Here is a 10916-nt window from a genome sequence, read left to right on the forward strand (position 1 = left end):
TCCCATTTTCGCCCCCACTTTAGAACCATATGACTTGATCCAGCTACCTATCTACTTAGGCCGCATGCTTCAACGTTTTCACTTGCTTTATCTTAAAACTTTGAATCTATAGCAAGATCAGCTCGATGTGAGCAGAAAAAACTGTTCGGTGGGATCTGGCAGCAGTGTGCTTAAGGTCGCGGCAAACGGCGGCTGAAACAAGACGAGTAGCCTTCTCTGCACTGCGGCGTCGGTGTAGTCGACTCGTGTCAACGATGACCAAGTTCCCTGTCCGATTCAGGAGAGTCCGGTGATTTATGATGGAATTCGGCGACACCGTAAGACTGCCATTGGCTACAACTCGGTCGGGATGCGCGATGTCTCCACCACTCGCGAAGTGTCATTTAACGAGAGTATGGAGGTTCCATAGGGGCCCCCAGAGAAAGAAAAAAAACACCCCCTCTGGATGGGGGGGGGGGGGCTATCACCACGGAACACTTGCTATCTCCTTGCCATTGTAATGATTTGGGTTGAAAATATTTTTTGTTTATAGTGGACGAGATTGGTTCCCAAACTGCGATGTAATTATTGCGAAATTACTGCGAAGTAAAATGCCCATTAGGTCGTTAAAGACCCATCGTAGTTTTTGACTTTTAGTGTTAGTATAAATTAGGTGTAAATATGCTTACCTAGACGCATTCGAGTAGAGTTAAACAAATGGTCGCATTTTTCCCCACCACCAATGACAAATCAACCCATGTAATCTCACAAAATAGGGAGTTTCATTTGAAGGCAGAAGGATACGACAAGTAATTTTGCGAAATTATGTAGCACTATGGCAAAATCTTTCAAAAGAAATATAGGAGGAAACCTACGATTTTGCGAACAAGGAATACAACCCCTTTTTTATCCCAACATTAACATGTATACATTATTTTAACGTTTTATGAAAGAAAGTTCCTTATACAGGAGTAATGCATTATATTGTGCTTGATGAATATTAATTCATCAAGGCGAGGCTGTTTGTCACTGTTAAGGGAAACTCTCTCATCTAGATAAAAAATCGCCCCTCCTTTGACGTAAAGGGTGTATCTCGATGTTTACGTGAGCCTTGGTGTGCACATGACTCCATCATTTTGGGGCTCACACGGGAATAGAGATACGCCCATACGTAAGAGGAGTGACGAAATGGGCGAGAAGAAATGAGAACCCAGGTACATTTAAAAGCATAATTCACATGGATTTTAGATGACACCTTATGCTGATACAAGTGTAAAATTCGCGATTAATACGTACTTTTTCCGCCACGTGCGGCCATACAATGCACAAAAAATAGTTTGCAAATGTTTATCCCAAAGTGAGTCGAGAGCTGTAATAATATGTATTCAGATGAGTTTCTGAGAGGGTTTGTTTCTCCTTTTCTCTCTTTTCCTCTGACCTATAAAAGAGCGTGCCAAAAAAAAGAAGAAGAAGGAAAAGACCTCAAGGTGGTGCAGTCTGCTCTTCTGCGAGCAAAAAAAAATGCTGCAAATGCGGAAGAAAGACGCACTTTTTTGTTGACCTCCTCAAATGAACTTCTTTAACACAAAAAACTTTATCAGAGATGGAACAGACGAAACAACCGCTCAACTTTGCTCCTTCATAAAAATAACGAAAATTATCCTGGAATGTCAGACATGTTGAACGAGATAAACTAATCCCAAGTAGCAAGCGCAGAATTTGTTTTCCTTACCGTGAGCTGAAGCTTTTATTATCATCGACGTTCTCTCTAACTGCTGGGCATGGTTTTCTCTTTTCTTTTGTTTTCTTTCTTTTCTTTTCGATCATAATTGTAATCATCTGTCTCAAAGTAGATTTGCAAAAATTGCAAAGATTTATTGAATATAATTTAAACAGCGAACTATATGGTATCCAGAAAATGGCATATAAATCGATGGCTAAAGTACGAAACCGCGTACCTCCACTGCGGCGTTTACAAATTTCCGCTCCTATTTTATTTTTCGAAGAGAAACAAGCCAATGCGATAGTTTGAAACTTAAAAAGAATATTTTGCTAACGTAGAAGGACAATCACGAAAATTGTCAAGAAATTAAGTTGACTAGTTTTCCCATTATGACAGGAAACCTGCAGTATTGCAAACAAATATATACGCCGTCTCGAACTTTAACCATCGAGATATATGTTCAAAAAACTAAAATTGAGGACTGCGCGCAATTTTCAAGAAAAAAATAAAAAAAAAGTTATCTTCCATTCAAAGTATGTAAAGAGGAGAGAGAAGGCAACCAGCCTCGCCGAAAATGAATATTTTTAAAAAGTGCACACTGTTTTTCTCCCATTTAAATGTATGTAAAATAATCTTTAATAGTTGGGGCACCCTGCCTTGTCGACAATCGATATATTCAATGGATTTTAATGGAGGAAATACAGAGCTGCCAACTTGCGAAAATCGTCACCGGATGGACTTGACTCACATGCGATGCGACGCGACGCTCAACGCCTCAGCAAGGTCGACTGCTTAGAAATGCAAGCAAAGTTTTGCCGTGCGCTTGCCAAAGTCCTGGAATCTCTGACGCAACGCTGACGTCAACCTCCCCCCTCCTCCCCCCTTCCGTTCCTAAAAAATTTAACAAGCTTCCCCGAACGGATCCTATAATAATCTTCTTTACAGCCGCGCATGCAATTAGATTCGGATGAAAACGACCGAAAAATACTGCCGTGCTAAGGAAGAATCACCGTATGAACATTCGAAAGTTGCCAAATTTCCCTTGATAAAACATGTATTTCTGACAAAATTCATGCATACTTTACCTTGAAATTTCCAGATATTTTGGATTAAATTGCGCGCAAAATTGTCTGAAAATTTTGGAGAATATTATTCACAATTTTCCTAGAAAAGTCGGTTTTTATCGCAGGAAATTTGGCAACGCCTGAAGGTTTATACGGCGTTTTTCCTTAGCACGACAGCATAAGAGGCGTATTTCCATTGCCCTGATCCGTAACACTGAGAAGGGAAGTTCGGTGACAAATACTGAACCTCGGTTCAAATTGAACCCTGAAATTTTTTGGTGCTGGTAAGCAAATTTTTTCACAGAAATCGAACTTCCTATGATCCAGTACTTCTGAAAAAATTCGCCGTTCAACAAGGGACGGCAGTTCCGTATTTGCCGGTTACGCAACTTTTTCTAAAAACGGGTTTGGGATCGGGTTAATCTAAATGGGAGGAAAGCAAAAGCATTCGCGAGGAAAAAATGTGCTTGAGGTGGGCTACACTTCAAAAAATGCTCTAAAATTGATCCAAGATGGCCAACATTGTTAGTGACCGAAAAAGGTCAGCTAATCAGCTCTTATGATTGTTCGGATATTTTTTTTTTTAAATTAGACAGTTTTGACGTTGCTAAAAAAATGTATGCAATAATAATATCAGCTTTACTTCAAACACTAAAGGACTGACGGAAATTCGGTAACATCTTCGCGCTAATGAGATGGGCGTTTTTATAGTTTGGCCATCTACATATTCTTCAAACCGGGGTTTAAAATCATGTTTGGAAAACGAACTGAGCATGTAGCAAGATCAAACATTTTCCTCCCATTTTCTTCTCAATACGAGTGTGGAGTCCACACTCTCACGTTTATACTTGCAAGTGGTCAGTGGATAATTAACATAATTATTTCTTACGCCTATCCTCGCATTGTCTTGAAAATCATCATCATCCACCGTAATTTTCTTCATATTCCTTGTTGAGCAAGATAATTCCGCGAATACTGTTTTAATTATCATAAGGAAAAACTTGCAGGTCCACGCCTATAATTTAAACACCATCGTTAGTGCGTTTTCTCTTTTTCGCATATTTCTGACAGATTTTTCCGAATTTCTCTCGTATAGTTCTACTAAGAAAGGTCGACAACAAACGAAATGAACCTTTTTTTGCGACATCGAAACTATTAATCTCCTACGAAGTTATATGTTCACTGATAAACTAAAACAAAAAATTAAGGGGAATAAAGGGAAAACTGACTATTATTTATTAAGGAAACGTTGCAATCATCCACAAATGATTCTACATCTACACGTAAGGAATCGCCTTGGAAATTGAAAAGCTTTTGATATACAAAAAATTGTTTACTTTGAGTCATATCTTTAACTTTCATCCTTTTTCCCTGACAATTTAAGTCTAAAAAATCAAAACTCCTGACTGCCTAACTATTCAACAATAGACCAAAACTGAAAATGAAAGCTGATTCCTTCTCTGAAAAATGTTTAAACAATGCATTTTTCGAGTTACCTTGCGCACCAAAAAACCTGACCCGTTGCCTTGGATTGAGCTTAATGATTATTACGACGTTTTCTTAGTGTAAGATGTTTATTACTATACCACGCAAATTTTTAGGACGTGGAAAATCAGTTTGCCCTCAGTATTGTAGACCTCAAAATCATAATTTGAAAAAAAGAATGAAGGTATCATGAGATTCCCGTCACAACTATACAAAAAGTATGCGGTCACAGAATGTTTGAATATTTTTTGTACGTAAAGCCATTTTTAATTAGTTTTTGACGGCTTTTTTGAAAATTTTACAATGTAAAACTTGTTGAAACTTTGGCAATTTATGTACTGATTTTTTAGTTGATTCAGCTGCTTTGCGTTAGTGTCACTTGTCTAAATAGTCCGAATCTAGTGCACTTCACTCTGACAAATACTTTAAAAATTGTCTTTTTTCTCATTTTTTTTTTTTTTTTTTGTGAAATTTCAATTTTGAAAAATTGAAAATTGAAAGGCTCCTCTAATTCTCCAAGAGTAAGACACTTCGAATGTATTATAGCTGTTATCATCTTGTTCGCCTTCAACTCCACAAACTGCCAACATGGAGGTGTAAAATAAGTTGCCTACCACCTTAATTGCAGGAACTCTAATGGTGCAACTAGTCAGCACTTACAAAATTATAAGCATACTTATATTCCTCACGAAAAAAAGCGGCAATACTTAATAACTTCACTTAATATGGATGTGGATTATAAAGTAAATTGGTAGATTTGGGAGAGTAAACAATCAGTTTTGTAAAAAAAAAAAAAAAAAAAAAAAAAAAAAAAAAAAAAAGTCTTAAAAAATAGACCATTGTTCAATAACTACTTTCGTATTAACCTTAATATCTCTCGAATTAGAAAAAAAAAAAATTAAATTCATAGTTTGGAGGCGAAACATTTTTCCTGTGCTTCAAATTTTTGGCACTAGAATGTAAAACACCGATGATTAAGGAGTGAAACCACATATCTCCATTGCGGTGTTCCAAAATGTGCGCTCCGTTTACATTTTTTCCAGAAAAAACAAACCAACTTTATGACTTGAAATTTATAGAGAATAATTTGCTAAAAGAGAAGAATAATCATGGAAGTGTTAAAAAAATTACATTTGACTATACTTTTTCAAAGAAATAATGAAGAATTGATAGGAGGTCTACAACATATAGCGAATGGAGATAAGTTGGTTCCGCATTTTGGCCATCGATATTTACCACGTTTATTTTAATTGAGAAAAAAAGGAAAAATAAAAAAAAATAGAAAATGAAAAATAAAAAGAAAATTGTGTGGACCTAGTATCATTTCTCCACCTTGTTTATTTTAATTATTTACCACGATCTTTACCATCATCCAGCTCCAGATTACTTATCACCCATTTGTTATAAAATAAAAAAAAATTGACTTGGCTCCTTCCCACTATATTCACTTGTACACTATTTATCGTCATTGATTAGGTACGTCCCTTCGAGGACAGTATCTATTTGTACATATTTAATGCCCCTGTTAAAAATTGGCAGTAGAATCTGTGTTCCAAAATACCATAGACCTACGGCCGGCTGTAAGATTTCCAATAGCTTCTATAGCCGGCTAAACAATTTCTTATAGCCTTTTATAGCCGATGGTGACTAAGCAACTCACAGCCAGGCGATAAAGTGTATGCTAAACGTCGCTAATTACGGATGCTAGGACTTAGGGAGTTTTTGGACCACTGCTCTCTTTTTGGGCCGTAGTATCTTGATTTATTTTGCGAGGAAAGCTCCGTACTTTTGATGGATGCCTGCCATTCCTAATATATTAGAGCGCCTTCAGTTTCGTATGATACTGTGCAATACCTCTGGTGTGAAATAGTTGCTTCAAGCAGTTGCGGCAGGCGGGCAGCCAGCGCGAAACGCGCATTGGCGCCTACAAACCTAACAGGGATACTTCACGCGTTGCGCAATGCGTGAAGTATCCCTGTTAGGTTTGTAGGCACCAGTGCGTCGCTGCTCCGCTTTGTGTTAGGCTCTAATATTTAATCTGGCAGAGTCAGCGTTATTCAACTCATGATTTTGAAATGTTTGCACATCTTGTATGGATTATTCTCGTTTTAATTGATGAAAAAAAATATGTATTGAAGGAAAATATAACGTGGGTTTTGTAAATATTAAGGTGGTTCCAACCAAACTTAATGATTTCCAAAGCACACGAATTTCTACACAATTTCTTATAGCCTTTTATAATCGATGGCGAAAAAGTAACAGCCAGGCGATAAAGTGTAAAGCCCGGCTATAGGAACTATAGCCCGGCTGCATAATTCTTTATCGCTTCGTGTAGCCCGGCCGTATGATTTTCTCCGCATTATACAGCCAGCAATATGATTTTCTGTAGCCCTCTTTGGCCGGCTATAAGAATTCCTATGGTATTTTGAAACGCAGCTCTTATCGCCAATTTTTACCAGGGGCATTAAATCGAGAAATAAGTTTTCCAACCCGAAGAATTTTAGATAGCCGCCACGCAAATTAACAGTGACCATTAATACTTTTCTATTCTTTTCTCTATTTTTCTCACCTTTCCTTTCCTTTCCTTTTCTTTTCTTTCCTTTCCTTTCCTTACTTTTCCTTTCCTTTCCTTCTTTCTCCATATTTTTTCTCAAGGGATTAGTCATATTTTAGCTACTCATTATCGTTTAATTATATCTTTTGGTTTGTGAGTGGTCCTTCACTGACAGACATTTCTGAGAAGTACTTACATTTGAGTCCCTTGATTCAAGAGGGTAAAGTCAATTAAAGTGACTCATTTTAAGTTCACTCCGGACAAAAACGATGAGAATGTCGTACATAAATAATTCAAATAATGATATCATTTCTGAATATGCATTGCTTCACTGAATGTATCATTGATATGGGGGAAGTTTAGAAAAGCTCCAAAAATTTTCCACTCGACGCTACGCCAAATCACTCATGACTAAATTAACTTGGATTTTTTGGAACTTTGTTTATTCACACCAGCGAAAGGTTGCTGTTTTATTCCTTCTGATTTTAGTGTACTTGCATGGTAATACAACTTATCTATATTATACAGCTACAAGCAAAATTATCATATAAAAGCAATAAAATTAACGCACCATAACTTTCTGCTCTGTTTTCTTGCTTACCTCGACACTTTACGGTCTTGCCGTACAGTTTGCGGAACATTTTTCTTTGAGTGTATGACTGGGAGAAGAGATATAAAGTAAAGAAATGAATCTGAGTGGAATAAAGCTACTTAATTCCTCTTCAGAACGAAAAAGAGTTGAGTGCAATGTACAGAAAAGAACAGGTGAGTAGTACATGAATGATCATTCATTATCACGGAGATTCTAGTAAACAATTTTAAGGGCAGGCCCTTCGTCCCCCAAAAACTTGGTTCTCCTTTGTCCTCCTGATCTGAAGTGCTCATGTGTTTTCAAAAATGTATATAATACATAAATAAATGTAAGATGCGTGCCACATAGTTCTCACTTTGAATTTTGCTCGTATACAATCAGGAGGAGGGCAAGAAAGATATGTGAGTAAATTCGGCATGTTATAGGGAAAATTACGGTATATTCTCAAGTAACTAACTTGTAAAAATAAAACCAAAATCAGGGTACAGATCTAAGCTGGTTACTTACCCTGGCCATCGCTGGATGGTTTTTAAAATTATAAAAATGTAACCGCTCAGGACTGAGCTTTCAATCTTGATACGATGACATTAGTAGATGTATTTTTAAATACGATTCAAAATGATCCAGAATGGCTTCACCAAATAACACTTTTTTTAGACTACGGTTAATGCTGTTTTTTCTGGAGGCACACTTTAAAAACACTTAACTTTAAAAAAAAAAAAGATCTTGAGACGGATTCTGAGAAGTGGGATTAATTCGTTCCGCACTTGAAAATATATGATCCACTTACCTCGCCTCTCTTCATTACCTATTGTTAACTGTATTGCATTCACTTCCATGCCAATAAAGTAGAGTGAAGAATTGAAGAATGCTGTAATTGTTTTGAATACGAGTGGAAAATCTCAAGTTGTTACTCGTTGAAGTTGTTTTAAATATTGAGCTCATGAATAAAATTAAGACTCGAGTGCTTTCTCTCTGAGTTCTTATTTTACCTTCTTCTTTTTCTTTCAAAATGGCAAGACTTGATCATTATTATAGTGTCCTATTTAGAGTACCTCCATGGAGGGCGTATGGACGCTGGGTCCTTAGGATAAAAAAAAAATAGCGGCAACTTTGGATAAAAAAGCGTTGTTGCCAATACTTATGACGGCCATCCCATCCCCCTTTGCAAATACACACATATTGCCATATTCGTGCCATAATGTGGAGGTCGATATGTGAAAATATATTTTTCTATTCAAGCGTAAGCTAGAAATGTTTCTTCAACAAAAACTGATTATGAATGAACACGACTGTATATACCATGCAAGCAGGCCCGCCACATCCAATCTCGGGCCCTGGTACCAGTTTTAAGGTCCGGGCCCCAAGCACGGAGGGGGGGGGGGCCGAGGGGAATCCCCCGAGAGATTTAAAAATTTATACGACTTATCGGAAGCATTATGAAGCTTCCATAAAGAATTTTTCCATCAATTTCTGCGGAGTACTTATGTTTTTTTTTTTTTTTTCTAATTTCAGCACAAAATACTTGCGAATTGTTGCATTCAAAATATCTGGAAAATTATTATTTTATTTTTTTTTTTTTGGGGGGGGGCATATGATACTATTTTCAGTTCTAAGAGGGCCAGGCCCCTGGCCCCCCTGGAATCCCCCTTCGTTTGTCTATGGCAAGGAAGTTGAGCCATGAGCCATTGAAGTCGAGGATGCCCAGACTGGAGACTCTTAGCATCTGACGACGGAAGAAAATGAAACGGAGTTACTAAAAATATCCCTCTGTACTGAAAATCTTGAAAATAGATAGGAGTTTTCCAAGAAGTATACTTCTTTGAAAATTTAAGAAGAATTCTACAGTGCCCCAGCGTATTTCTGAAAATCTATTCACCTTTTGCGAAATTTTTAGGGTGAATTTTTCACTTTTTCTTACGAAACAAGGGTTGCATGTGAATTCGTAGTGGTTTTTCACGGGTAACACGGGCTCCGGTACCAGGGACCCAGTATCCCCCCCTTGTGGCGACCCTGCCTTCATGCACGCTGGGCTTGTCAATTTCTCCTGAAATTTTTGCAGTGGTGAATGCATGGCTGAAGTGCGCTTCAGCTAGAATTGTATTTAGCAAATGGGTGGTTTTTCTACGAGGATTAAAAATAAACGAGTGGCACGAAATATAACAAAAGAATATGAACTATGCAAAACGATAATCCGGGTATCGGAACTTGGCTGTTTTGAAAACGCCTTCAAATGCGGCGTTATACCTCACGCATTCCGGAGAGTTCAAATAGTTGTATCATTGCGCCTTAGAAATGCGACGGAAGATTACAATTGAAATAGCCTTCATGCACGCTGGCCTTTTCGATTTCCTTTGACATTTTTGCAGTCATGAATGCGCTTAAGTGCGCTTCAGCTAGAATTGTATTTAGCAAATGGGTAGTTTTTATAGGAGGATTATACTTAAACAAGTGGTTAGAAATGGAAACAAAATAATATGAACTATGCAAAACGATTATTCCGATAATGGAACTTGGCTGTTTTGAAAACGCCTTCAAATGCGGCGTGATACCTCACGCATTCCGGAGGGTTCAAATAGTTGTATCATTGCGCCGTAAGAATGTGACGGAAGATTACAATTGAAATAGCCTCCACGCCTCCTTGCTGGGCGTGTCGATTTCCTTTGACAATTTTGCAGTGGTGAATGCATAGCTGAAGTGCGCCTCCTGTTTCTTTTCCCTCCCCCCGAATTTATATGGGGAAGGAGAGTGCAAATTATACTATTTTCATTTCTAGGGGAGGACCAAGATCCCTTGGACCCCCTATCCTTCCCCTATAGCTAAGTCCATGTCCCTACCCAATACATTCGAATATCTGAATAATTAAATTTCCAATTAACATTAAAAAAGAGGGGGAAATGCGGTATCTGCGAGGAGTTTTGGTTGATTAAGTTAGTAATTACACGAGAAAAGATTTAAGAAACGATCGCAAAAAAATTGAACAGCATGGTCAATTTTAGAGATCTGATTCTGTAACTTATCGAAAATGGAAATATACTTTATTATTGGAGTTCTCAATATTTTCGGGAGTTGAATCTCGGGGAAAACATAACGTAAGCTCACTAGCAGGTAGTCGACAGCAATCGAATGTATTGAGCTCTTTTCTCACACTTTTTCAAAGATTAAGCGGCAATATATAATAACTCATCAATATAATCACTCATTTTAACCTCAAATGAACAATGAAGCCGCAACGCTGACACGTGCCTAGACGAACGTCAATTTTGGAGCTAATCTCATTTTTTTTTTTTTTTTTTTTTTTTTTTTTTTTTTTTTTTTTTTTTATAGTTTATTTGGCTTCTATTCCAGTTTTGGAATCTACAGCCATCTATAGACAAGAGTTTAACGTAGAGATATTTTTTTATCGTCAGTAGACATCAGGGGGATTTTGACACATCCATGCTCCAGTTTTCAAATTTTCTGGGATGAAGGCCAAGTAGAATCTGTTTCTGCAGATCTACTCGTCATTTCCGTAAAAAT

This window comes from Bemisia tabaci, chromosome 6 (assembly GCF_918797505.1).
Source record: "Bemisia tabaci chromosome 6, PGI_BMITA_v3".
In the NCBI taxonomy this organism is placed as follows: Eukaryota; Metazoa; Arthropoda; class Insecta; order Hemiptera; family Aleyrodidae; genus Bemisia; species Bemisia tabaci.